At 39.7% G+C, this 13,177-nt stretch overlaps 1 protein-coding gene across 1 annotated transcript in view; it reads right to left on the bottom strand.

The window, feature by feature from the left end:
* The window catches only part of CALD1 (caldesmon 1), a 211,158-nt gene extending 197,981 nt beyond the window's left edge, over positions 1–13,177 (bottom strand). Inside the window, exon 1 of the mRNA XM_047831711.1 lies at positions 13,062–13,177. The gene's annotated coding sequence lies outside the window, so the exon portion shown is untranslated. The remainder of the gene's footprint in view (positions 1–13,061) is intronic.

The raw sequence follows: 13,177 nt of genomic DNA, 5'->3' as shown, positions 1-13,177 counted from the left end.
CACCTACCTTTAAAGAACTGCTGGTCTAAAGGAGAAGCTCAGACATGTGCACAAGATGGACTCTCAAATGGCAAGTGCTAAGAGAGACCCCTTTGCACCACATGTGTTTACCCAGCTGTGTGTGTTTCCTTTTCCTGTCTCATGCTTAACGAAGGCTGTCTAATCCAACCAAGACCGTGTGGTGAGACCTGGTGTCCCCTCCCAACCAGAAAGCATATCCTTCTCTCATTTCAGGGGGGAAAAAAAGCCAATCTCATAATTGGCTTTGCATTGCAGACATACTTGTGAAGGGTGCAAATAAGAAAACATTTAAAATATTTGATCTATTTTGGGTGAGGTTTTGTAGCTTTGGCCTAGCAGAATGTCATCTGAGAAGCAGTGATTTCTCTTGGGGGGCAGATATTTTTAAGATCAAAAACAGAAAAGAAAAGAAAACATTTTCAAAGAGATAGCGGAGTCTGCTAACACACAGGGAAAGATGGCTATTTGGAACATGCAAACTAACAGCAGCATAGAAGCATCTGAGCGCTCAAGCTCTGCTGGACGTGTGCTCCCTTTACATCATAGAGAGGGTGTGTCTGAGACGCCTGTGCCACCGCCCCACCTCCCCTCCTTCCGAGCCTTCACCTGTGCCACCGCACGCACCCTCGTACTGTCCTCATGTTGCTCCCCGCCCTCCTGTGTCTATACACACATCCCGGTTTTACCTCTGATGACTCTAGCTTCCTCTAGCTTCACGCCTGTCTTTTCTTTTACTGTCAGATTTCTCCAAATGATTAATGTATGATGCAGCCCCACCACCCCCACTTCTTTCATGACCTCACTTCTTGGTCCCTGAACATTTTGACTTCAGCCCCTGACCTCTTCTGAGAGGTGGTGTCTGTGACCCCTGAGCAGCTGGACCCTTTTGCAGTCCTCCCCGGCATCCCCTGATCCCCCTGGGTTCTGTCTTTATCTCTGGTAGCTCTTGCCACTGATGGCTGATCTGTTGTCTTACTTCTCTGGCCTCTAGATTTTTCCTCCTGTTCTTTTTCCTCAGTGAAGACATCCCCCAGTGCCCAGGCCTGATCTCTCTCTTAGAGAATTCACAGGGCAGATATAAGAATTAAAGGAGATCAAGTGTTGGTGGAGTTGCTTTCTGAACTAAATGCTTGTTTACTGATGGGACAAACTTTTTTTTTTTAATTTTTTATTTTATTTTATTTTTATTTATTTATTTATTTTTGGGACAGAGAGAGACAGAGCATGAACAGGGGAGGGGCAAAGAGAGAGGGAGACACAGAATCGGAAACAGGCTCCAGGCTCCGAGCCATCAGTTCAGAGCCTGACGCGGGGCTCGAACTCACGGACCGCGAGATCGTGACCTGGCTGAAGTCGGACGCTTAACCGACTGCGCCACCCAGGCACCCCGGGACAAACTTTTATGAAGCACCTTTCCCATAGTGAAGCTTTTCTCAGTCTTGGGAATACGGGGACACTGTAGGAGACACTGTTGGCTCCTCTTCCCTTAAAAGGGTCTTGCCTTTTTCTGGCAGAGACACGTGCTCACATAAGCGCAGTGAAGCAGAGCAGGTGCTGTCATAAAAATCCTGTCCAGTGAAGGTCACCAAGGAGGGAGGGGTCATCTTTTTCTTAGTGGGTTTAAAAAAAAAAAATCTCATTTTTTCTCATGTCTATAACAATTACCTCTTCTGATACAAAAAAAAAAAAAAAAAAAAAAAGTATTTGGCCCCGATCTCTTGCTCTCATCATGAATTCCCTTGCTTGGAAATCTTCAATATCATCTTACTACCAAAAGGATGAAGTCAAAACCTGGCTTAGCATCTTACCAAGATCTACAATCTTACCAAGATCTAGAAGAGGCCCCTCTTCTCTTCTTGCCTCTTCTAGATGATCAATGCAAACCCTGCCCCCACTCTTGTCAAGGGGCATACCTTCTGCCTGTGACCTCAGTCATGGGCCTCTCCCCTTTACACTTAGCTGTCGTTTGGCACCAGCTCCGGGCACACCTCAATGCCGTCCTTGAAATCTCAGCCTTCAGTCAGTAACCATTCTCGGACCGCCTACAGAACCTGCTGTCAGACCTGTGCATTTTCTATTTATCAATTACAGACTTGAATTACTTGATTTGATATATATATATATATATATATATATATATATATATATATATATCCTAGATTGATTAGTGACTGAGTGATCAATTAGTTAATAGTTAATAATTAACAGATAGTTCTGGAGTGCCTGCTATGTGTTGTCAGCTCTATTAGGTCCTAGTGACACAGTGGTAAATAAGACATACAGAACTTTTAGAAACAGAGGCCGTATCTTAAAATTATGGGCTATATATTATACCCATTTAATCTCTTTCTCTCAACGCTGCCTTTTGGGACCAGAATTTAAAAATACAAACAATTAAGATGTCTTAACAAAAATTATTTACGTTCAACTGTATACAAACCTGGTACTAAAACTGAGAATTCAAGTCAGTGCTCAGGGAATGGTGACTGCAAGTTTGGGTCTAGGCCAGGAACCCTGGAATCTTATTGCTGCTACCCTAATTAAGAGGTGCAGGTGGCTGGGGGAAGGGAACCAAGGACTATAGCCCTCCCACATGCTCATGAATACCAGGCATACCTCGAACAGAACTACCCATGTATGGACTTTTGGGGACACTTAGTTCATATGATTCTTCTAGAAGGTGGGGAAGGAATAATCATAATAAAAATAACAAACAAATGAGTATGGCCAGAGTTGATTTAGAAACTAGAGTGCCAACTTATTAAACTTCAAGTGGGATACATATCCTAAGGCAAAAAACTAAAGTGGCCATTTGAACCCAGGCTCCTGACCAATAGGCATCTCCCTTCAGGACAAAGAAAGGAGGTGTTAGGGAAAAGTTTTGACCCAAAGCCCAAGAACCTAGCCAACTTGGAGGGTGATTCCAGTGATGGCTAATAAACTGCCTTTCCTTAGGAATATTTCTGTCTGAAGTATTAGACCCTATTGCTAGGAGAACTGCTCCTAAAATAGTACTAGAGGAATCCTGGCATATTCTTCTTTTTGAAGCTCTAAAACATCAGGCTTCTCTTTGCCTGCCGGGACATCTACATTGCCTTCTTTCACGTTATAGACCTTGTTCATGTATTATTTTCAACTGAATTATCTCCTGGTATTCTATATGAATCCATGCCCTCAGAAAGACCACCTCTGTATCTCTTAATCACTCTGCCAAATGGCTAATTTCTGGGAAATTTTCATTTAAATTGATTATTCACAGTATGTCTATCTGTCTCTCTCTGCATATTAAGCAAATACTCATCTCTATATCCCAGCACCTGGTATAATGCCTAGCATAGAATGTTATGGGACGAATGAAAGAATTTTAGAGAATTTCGACTTCCTGATAGCATTCTCAAATTTTGGGATTCTTCTTACTTTGGAAATGGGCTACATCTTCCAGATGTTAGAGGCTAAAGCTTTAGGGCATATATATTTGGGGTCACATGCTCTACCTTTACCAGGCTCGAGTATTAAGGAGAGCCGGGGCTATGCTCAGGAGAGCACCTGGCCACGCCTTTCTTCTACTTCCTTTTCATTTTTCTGGCTGGTGAGCTTTGGACTAGCCTTCCTCAATGGAATGACAAGATTCAAGATTCAATTATAGATTCAATTACAATGCAGCCGAGCTCACTTGGCACATACCCTGGATTGGGGTCAAGGCTCCAGCTAATAAATGAAATGATCCTTTGTCTGACCCTGAATTCTGTACATATTATTTTCCTTGGGAAACTCACAGAGAAGGGTGTCTAATGGTCAGGGCCTGCTAAATACCATCCACTTAAGACAGTTTACAAACTGCAAAGACCTGGTTGCAAATATTTCAGAAGTAATAATAAATAATAAACTAAACATACAAATAATGGTATCTATATATATATAATTTTTTTATTATTTCATTGTCATATATTAATATACCTATTTATGTTAACGTATTTAATGCTTTAATAATTATAGTTAAAGTCATTACTTAATGTGTTAATTAATAATTTTATTCATTATTATGTATTTATTTATATATTTAGCACTTTTACTCCAAATAACCATGCCACCCATATTATCACCACTTTTCTTACACACCCTCATATAGCTGGCAAATATTCACTTATGGGGAGCAAGATAGGTTAAGCACCTGCCTTCAGAACACAGAAAGAGTACAGATTATAGGTAAAACAACCTTAGTAAGTCATTTAAGTTCTCTGAGTTTTAGTTTTCTTATTTGTAAAACAGTTGCTTTGAAGAGTTGATGTGAAGATCAAATAGATTAATAAATGTAAGTATGCTTTATCAACTGTTAAGAGGTACTTAGCTATGAGTGATTATCATTATCAGTACAGAACTAAGATTAAAACCCAAGTGGCCTCCTGACTACCAGTTTCATTTTTTTAACTTTAAGTTAATCTACTGCGAATTTTCTTTCTATGAGATCTTGACTCTTCATAGATTATGGAACAGTGATTTCAGCAACCACAAAACTTTTTCTGATACTTGTCATTCCAAAGAAATTGGTGAAATTCCACTGAGTGCAGAGAGGAAAACACTAAAGTTTTTCTTAAATGTTGGAATAAGATATCTGTTGGAAAACTGGGTTGGGGCAAGGGGTGCGGGTGGGGAGAAGCAAAAACAGAACTTCTTGTTATTTTCAGAACATCCTCTTTTTCACTCCTCCCCATTGTAGGCAACCAACTCTGTTCTGTTAATTGTACACTTTTTGTATCGTAGGTATTCTTCCCAAGGTTAGAGGTGTCATCCCGTGTGCGTATATTTCCAGGCACACAGGGGAAATGCCTAATCCGGTGTCCCATGAGGATTTCTACACAACCTTTGATATGGGGGATTTCCACGTGACATCAGTTTCATGCGTGTGAAAGGCCCTAGGACTAGAAGAAAAGGAAAGAAAAGAGGGTGCTGAGCTGAGTGACAGAGAGGCTGGATCTTGTGGGTTATTTTAAGTATATATTTCCAGGAAGAGAATGTAAGCTCTGTGTGAACTCGGTTTTCTCACATGTCAACATGAGAATAGCAATAAAGGCAGTCTCCTTCCCAGCATCCCTTTGAGGAATAATAAATAAATGTGATAAGAAAGTGTTTCACAAAATAAAACAGACTTTGAAGTAGAAAAGCAGCCAGCCAGAATTCCACGTGTAGCTGGAAACTGTTCCACATTTTAACCATTCCTATATCGGTCGAATGGGTGGTAATCAGTAACCTCTCCACCTCACATTTTTCTCACTGCATAAATGCAAACATACACTCTCACACACCCAATAGGTGCTATGGGTTTGTTTGTTTTTTTTTTTTAAGAGAGCAAACTTCATGTGTTTATAGATATATCCCAAATGATCACTTCATTTAAAGTTTATATGTACATTAATTTTCATTTATTCACTATCATTATTAGTATGCTTAATATAGTTATGTTTATATAATCAAGTCAACAATGAAGTCATTCCAATTCTAAATTCAGATGGTTAGACCAAAAGATCTCTAAGGCATTTTCACTCCTAAGAATCTATGAGTCTAGTAGGAGTTTTGACTTTGACTTTGCATTATCTCACACATGCTTTAAGAAAGAACAGAGTTGCACACAACAGTCTGATTACGTCAGTATTACTTAAAAACACCAGCATGCAGAATATACTCATGGGAAGGTTCTTGGTGTGTAAATGTAGACTATGCTTGCTACACTGAACAGAATCTCTGTACCGTACGTTTGACTCCAGAAGCACATCTTCTGCTGCCATCAAAACACTCATGCATCGTCAGTGGTACTAAGCCTTATGTGAGTAGGCAAGTTATCATCCTATATAACCATTTGAAAAGAGTCTTACTATACCCCATATCTTTAAAATAGTCACAAAGGAGACAGTTTGAACTCTTAAGAAAAGCTCTGATAAGAACTCCGAGCTGGAAACTGCTGAAAGTCTCTGGGCTATTTTCACGAATAATCTTTGTAGTATATGGAATGAGGTCTTCGAGTGACATGGAGCTACAGAGTCTATCTGTCTACAACCCAGCAGACAGCAGGCTAGTCAGGGCCAAGCGGCTCTTTTGGATTAGAAAAATACAGACAGAGCATGGGGGTTGGGATGCAAGGAGGACAATACTGTGTACTGAGCAACTCCAGCGAGCCATTCACATTCTATTCTACGTAGACAGTGCTGCCTGGAGAGAAGGGAGAGTAAAGTAAGTGTAGTTTTCATTCTTTGGTCCATATGGAAAGTTAATATAGATAATAAGAGCTATACTTCAGGTTGCTTCTTATTTAACCAATAACCAAATAATTAAATCTTGGGTTTAAATAAATCCCAAAGAAAAGAATTAAATTGACTCCAAGTTTTCTGGCTAAGAAAGCCAGATTCATGCCAAGTTCTAGTATCATGTGTCATAAAGCAGTGAGAACAAAAGAGCTACTCTGAATGAAGCAAATCAGTGAAGTGCCGAGAAAAAAGAAAGCATAAATGTTGCTTCAAAGTTAAGCTGGATGTTAGCTTCATTCATACTCCAAATATTTATTCAGGGCCTCCTACTTGTCACACTGCTATCAGATGTAGCCCGTGTTTAAGGTTCTCATGGCCCCGTGTAAAAGCTCATGTATTTATAATATGTTTGCACTTTTGTTGCAGTGACCAATTCATTTAAAGTCAAAGGATATACTAATTAACTTGTATTAGTTCACTACGTATGTGGTTAAATTCAGTTAAGAGCTTTCAAGTCAAGCACAATATTCAGGAAGAAACAAAACAAGTTAGCTGCTAAACTGGGCACCTGTGTCTTGTGTCTAAGAATCACATAAGATCTACCAGTCCTAACTATATAAGACTTTCTAGACGGGGTTCTTCAATGTGGGGCCTTATAAAGATGGCAAACAAGTTATTGAGATAGAGGAGTCTCCTTTCAGAAGTGAGAACTCCATATAATTTATACATAATTTACTACAACATTATGTTCTACCCTATGGATTAAAATCAATGTAGAGTGGATTTTATTTCAATATCAACCTCTCACTTATTAACAGACAGTGATTACACTTGACTGGTGTAGTTAAATACTTCCTTCAAATATTACTTTAATTTTTTTTTAACGTTTATTTATTTTTGAGACAGAGAGAGACAGAGCATGAATGGGGGAGGGGCAGAGAGAGAGGGAGACACAGAGTCAGAAGCAGGCTCCAGGCTCTGGGCTGTCGGCACAGAGCCCGAAGCGGGGCTCGAACTCACGGACCGCGAGATCGTGACCTGAGCTGAAGTTGGACTCTCAACCGACTGAGCCACCCAGGCGCCTTTAATATTACTTTAATCATAAGAACAGAATTAAAAAAAAAAAAAATGCAAGAATTCAGAGCCCTAAAATTGACTCATGAATGTAAGGGGAAATAATATATAATAATGGTAGTATTTTTAGACAGGGGGGAAAGGACAGCTATCCAATAATTTGTGGGGACTCTTGGTTATCCATTAGAAAAAAAATCCCTATTTCACATCATTCACTAATAATTTTCAGGTACATTAAAGATATAGCACACAAAAACTATGAAAGCAATCAGAGGAAATACGGGAAAATGTTGTAGGAAAGCCCATTTTTAAGTACAACCAAGAAGGCAAACAACACAAAGTTAAAGACTAACAGATACAACTAAAAAAAATAAATGATTTTGTTACTGTGAAAAATAACACAAGCAAAGTTAAAAGACAGAGACAGGTTAAGGATAAAATATTTATATAATTCATCACAAACAAAAGATTCAAAACAACCAGGAACGGCTGCCCAGGCTGTGTACTGCACACCACCAGGAGGAGCTATTCAAGTAGACTACAACATGGGGTGTCCCTAAAGTTGCCTGAGTCAGAATCCGTAATATATAAAGCACTCCTACGGCAATAAAAAGGTCAATAAAACCCCCAATGGCCGAGTGGGCAAAAGATATGAAAAGTGGATCCACAGAGGAGGAAATCCAAGTAACAGCATATACAAAGATGTTCAATGTCCCCTGTAATCAAAGAAATGCCTATCGGAACAATAATAAGCCATATCGGTGTGATATGAGCATTGGTTAGGGTATGGTGAAATGGTATTCTCTGGCATTCCTAGGTGAACTGTGAATGTGATAACACCTATGTAAATTAAAAATGCATATTTTATTTTTATATAGGAATATTATATAAATATACATATATATAGTATGTAAAAGCACTAGAAGGACTACATCTGTGTTAACAGAGGTACCTCTGGGAGTCGACTGGAATTGGGCATAGAAATCAATAGTGGGTTTTAGTTTACTTTTAAAACTTTTTTTTTTTTTTTGATTTTACAGAAAAAGAGCATGAACAGGGAAGAGGGGCAGAGGGAGGGAGGGAGGGAGGGACGGCGAGAGAGTGAGAGAATGAGAGAGAGGGAGGGGAGAGAGAGAGAGAAAGAGAGAGGGAGAATCTTAAGCAGGCTCCATGCTTAGTGCAGAGTTCAGTGCGAGGCTCAATCCCATGATGCTGGAATCACAACCTGAGCTGAAATCAAGAGTCAGACGCTCAACCAACTGAGTCATCCAGGCACCCCATTGAAATTTTTTTTTTTTATTTTAGAGAAAGTAAGAGAGATAGTTTACTCTTAATGTTTGAATTGTTAAAAATATATATGTATTAGTTTTTTGACATTTAAAAAAATTTACACTTCCATTCTGCTTGTGGCTTGAGACAAGGATATTATTTAAAAGTCACAAAGAAGACACACTGCAGAATTTTTTAAATGACAATGGCAGTTGAATGAGCTACAGTAACCAACACTAACATTTATCATACATACTTAGGTTTACCTAAAGATTGTGTTACTTGTTATTCATTTCTTTCCCTGCTTCCCTTTGTAATATTCCTCCTTTCCACATCTCAGGCCCCTGGCTTGGGAACCTGGCTCCTGGCCATCTAGGCTTTTTCTCTCTTCCTGTTGTGACCTCCCTGCCCAGGATTCAAACCCAGGCTGTTCTGATCCAGAATCACACTATTGTTGTCTCCTAAAACAAGAAGACTACTATCTAGATGGATAGGCCTGGACCTTATCCCAACCCACAGAAGTCACAAGCTGAACAAATATATTCAGGGGCTACCTATGGAGAGGTCCCAGCCTCCTGCACCAACTGAAGAGAACTGAGTCAGACACCTGCCTCAAGTCAGTGCAGCTGGAGGGGCTTGCAAAGGCAGCTAGGAAATCAGGAGGACAGAGTTTGCAATAGAGTAGACAAACACTCGGAAGGAAAATACAAATTTCTGGAGTCAAAGCAGGCAGGGGAAGGACCAGCAGGCACCTGGGAATCAGAAGTATGAAATTATAGGCAACAGATACAAGATCATCTAAAGTCAAGGGCCAATGCTACAAGGTAGGAGAATGAGGAGCACCGAGGAAACAGGACAGCAACGAGGAAGAGCTCCACTGTAGCCCTGTTTCACATTCCTGCTAATGGACTCTGCTACAGTTATCACAAGGTAGATGCCACTTCCAGGCAGTCAACCTCGACCAATGCTTCTCTTCCAGTGTGCTTTAAAAAAACAAGCAAATATCGTCTCTCATTCCATAGGCTGTCTTTTAGTTTTGTTGATTGTTTCCTTTGCTGTGCAGACATTTTTTTTATTTTGATGAAGTACCAATAGTTCATGTTTGCCTTTGTTTCCCTTGCCTTCTATGGAATGGGAAAAGATATTTGCAAATGACATATCGGATAAAGGGATAGTATCCAAAATTTATCAAGAACTTATCAAACTCAACACCCAAAAAACAAACAACATAGTGAAGAAATGGACAGAAGACACGAATAGTCACTTTTCCAAAGAAGACATCCAGATGGCCAACAGGCACATGAAAAAATGCTCAACATCACTCATCATCAGGGAAATACAAATCAAAACCACGATGAGATACCACCTCACACCTGTCAGAATGGCTAAAATTAACAACTGTGGAAACAACAGGTATTGGCAATGCAGAGAAGGGGGAGCTTTCTTGCACAGTTGATGGGAATGCAAACTGGTGCAGCCACTCTGGAAAATAGTATGGAGGTTCCTCAAGAAACTAAAAGTAGAACTACCCTATGATGCAACAATTGCACTATTCGGTCTTTACCCAAAGGATACAAAAATACATATTCAAAGGGATACACGCACCCCAATATTTACAGAAGTGTTATCATCATCAACAATAGCCAAACTACGGAGAGAGCCCAAATGTCCATTTACTGATGAACAGAGAAAGATACGGTGTGTGTGTGTGTGTGTGTGTGTGCGTGTGTGTATACACACACATATATACATACATACAATGATAGACAGCAAATCAAGGGCTGATGGAGGGAGATGGATGGGGGGATGGGCTAGATGGGTGATGAGTATTAGGAGGGCACTTGTTGTGATAAGCACTGGGTGTTGTATGCAAGTGATGAATTACTGAATTCTCCTAAAAACAATATTGCACTGTAAGTTAACTAAAATTAAAAATAAAACAAAAAACTAGCAATACCCAGGCTGCACCCCAGTCCAATTAAATTAAGATTTCTTGGGTACAGCCAGATATCAGTAGTTTCCAAGGCTCCCCAGGCGATTTCCCAGCACTGAGATGCACTGTCCAGGTCTTACAAATTTAGACTGAGTAATTGGCACCTGGCACAGTTGAGGGGTATACAGGGTGGAGATTCCTGAGAATTCATTCCCTACAGAACAATTTTCTCTCATTACTTTAGTAAATGAGAGGATATACTCATTTTTTTCTAGAAGAATTAAGATGGCTCCTCTCATTATTTTTTCACATGAGAGCTCAGGCCCAAGGTTCATAGAGTCATCATAATTTCTGGACCCTTAGATTAAAAATTCTCTTTTCAGAGCTCAGTCTTCTCCAGACAGACTCCCCACCCCAGCCCATTCCAACCTCCAACAGAGTTTGCAGCATAGACCCAAATAACATTCCCCTGTTTATTTTCTCTTTGAAAATAATACATTCAAGATTATAAAATGCCTTTTTGATAATTGGTGCAAACACTGGATTTACAGTCTGATCTGACATAAATCAGGCCCGAAATTTATTGGCAGAAATATAAGTTGCATAATTACTCAGCAGCAGTTATACATTCTTGACACATTTATCTTCTAAAGCCTGAACTCTACATGCATGGACACATATGAAATTCCCCTAAAGAGGCATTCCTGATGCCTCTTCTCTGGCCCATGGAAGTAGATTTATGAAGGTCTCACTATACAATATATATTTTTACTTTTATAATTTGGATGGCTTTCTTCTCCCAAGAGAAAAAACTAAACCTTTACATGCTGAAATAATAATTTATTCCTTTGAGAGTCTTGGGCTGGATGTGTGAATGCCAACACCAAATGAAAAATAAATTAACTTGGAAATTATTTGAGTGGTTATTTTGACGAAATAGCATATTTCTTTGGCATTCTGAAGATAGCTTCATTTTCTGACAGGCTCAAGATGCCCTACTCAACCTGTATGAAAAAGCATCCTGTCCAAGGCACATACCCAAGATGAATCACCAAGCTCTTGAAGGCTATTCCCTTAAGCTCTCAGGTCTGCTTCTCTGATTCCTCTGCCACTTGATGATCCCTATTAACTTGCTCCTGGAAATCTCCTCCTAGCAGGAACTAAGTTTAAAATGCTTCATGAATGACATTATCTGAATAGACATTATGAGGCCTTGGGCAAGGAATCAAAGGACTCAATAAGCACAGATGATGAACTTATGCTTTTCTCTACCAACAGTCAGGGCTTTGGCCTAGAAAGGAAGATGTGAGAGTTGAATGTCCCAATAGAGAGATCATCATGAGAAATGAGATTAAAAAAACAAAACCATGGTGTTTGGTACTGGGATGAATGATGGATTCTTGGCTGGGAAGGATATATGACCAGAGTCTAAACGACCTCATTGAAAGACTTTAAATAAAGAAAGAAAAAGAGACAACTGCCTTGATAAACCTATGAAAAAATGGTACCTTTAGAGGAACACAAGATGAGAAAATGAATAAAAGTATGTGAAGTGCCTAGTGTTTTACACTGCAAAAATATTGGGAGATGAGAGATGGAAATAATACTTATAGCCTCAGGATCTTTATACGAATAATAGCTGTCATTGATTGAGAACTGACTATCTGTGTATTGCTTTTAGACTGAAAAACAGTCCTATAAAGGAGGTACTATTATTACTTCCATTTTACAAATGAATAAAATGAGGCTTATAGAAGCTAAGTAACTTGTACAAAGACACGTAGAGCTGGTAAGTAGGAAAACAAAGTTTTAGACAAAAGCAATCTGGTCCACAGCCCCCACGATACCATACTGTCTCCCTAACCTGCCAAGTTACGTGTTATAAACAAAGTAAGCTTAAGATTACACCCTAACGTGATCTTTGAGACATGGTGGGGAGGAAATCCAGATTGAAATACAACAATGGAAGAGTATATCCTATTCTTAAACAGCAGTCTTGAAATAGGGTGAGACTGAGTAATACTGTATGTCAAGAAGCCACTCACGTGAGTAACCTTTGAATGGCAACACAGGACAGAATGGGTGAGTTAGAGAAGACAAATGACTTGTTTTGGAATTTTGCTATGGGCCACCTAGTCAGAAGGAGACAATTACACATTTCTGACAGATAAAACTAATACAGGAATAAGATCTAGAATTGATAACTGGATACAGATATTATATGGAGGGGTAGACATGTTCTTGACTTGTCTTCACCTTTCAAAAGAAAGTGGAAGTCGACATTTTTTCTTTTAACAGCTAGATATGAAAGGGATAAGCAAAATCAAGCATATGCCTTAGACTTCAGGAAGGCAGAAGTTTTTAAAGTCCAGGAAGGAAAGGCATGGTTCTCCCTCCCAAGAAAAGGTACCTGGAAAGGCCTCAAACACAGTTCTAGTTGTAATCAATAATACATGGCTCTAACAGGAAAGAACTAGGTGCTTCCCCAACAAGCTAGAAGGAGAGTGTGCAGGTTAAGGTTTTACCTCTCAACTCCAGATCCACCCTTCCCTCTTCTTTGTGATGCTGAGGCTGTGTGACGCTGAGGCCGTGACTCTGCTTGGACCACAGGCTTCTGGTTCGACTTACAATCAGGGGCGCC

The sequence above is a fragment of the Prionailurus viverrinus genome, chromosome A2, assembly GCF_022837055.1.
Source record: "Prionailurus viverrinus isolate Anna chromosome A2, UM_Priviv_1.0, whole genome shotgun sequence".
In the NCBI taxonomy this organism is placed as follows: Eukaryota; Metazoa; Chordata; class Mammalia; order Carnivora; family Felidae; genus Prionailurus; species Prionailurus viverrinus.
Note: the sequence above shows the minus strand (reverse complement) of the source record. Positions and strands in the feature narration are given on the sequence as shown.